Source organism: Mugil cephalus, chromosome 9 (genome assembly GCF_022458985.1).
Source record: "Mugil cephalus isolate CIBA_MC_2020 chromosome 9, CIBA_Mcephalus_1.1, whole genome shotgun sequence".
NCBI lineage: Eukaryota > Metazoa > Chordata > Actinopteri > Mugiliformes > Mugilidae > Mugil > Mugil cephalus.
In genome coordinates this window covers 5771006-5771509 of record NC_061778.1, presented here as the reverse complement: position 1 = coordinate 5771509, position 504 = coordinate 5771006, and positions in this window count along the sequence as shown.

Sequence of the window (504 nt, the reverse complement as noted above, 5' to 3'; positions counted from 1 at the left end):
GATACGATATTATGTGTCGTCACGTCACAAGTGTCCATTGCTGCGGTGTCGAGAGAGATGAAAATTGAATCAAATGTCCTTTTTGTGCATTTAGAGATAAGTAAGACCCCCCTTTTTAGGATAATCCCTTTTTACGGGCCAGTTCTTCTAAGGTTTCACAAGTTTTCAAAATTTTGACTGTGATCCATCCAAATAACAGATTTTAGTTTCTCGAACTTAAAGCAGTATTCGGATAAAAAGACCATAAGAGTATTGGGGGAAAAACATTCACCAACTAAAACTCGTCGCAGTCCTGTATTCATATCTTAGCTCTATGGCAGACATTGTTTAAAAAAAGACAACTGTGATGGTAAGAGAGACTTTCCATTATAGCCCTAAAGCTCAACAGTGTTAAGGTTAAAATAAACATGACGTTTGTGCTGAAGCCTCTGAGGTTCCCCGTTGGCATCGCCGCCGAATTTTTCCTGACCACTTCTGAGCGAGGGAAAAAAAAAGACAAGCCTC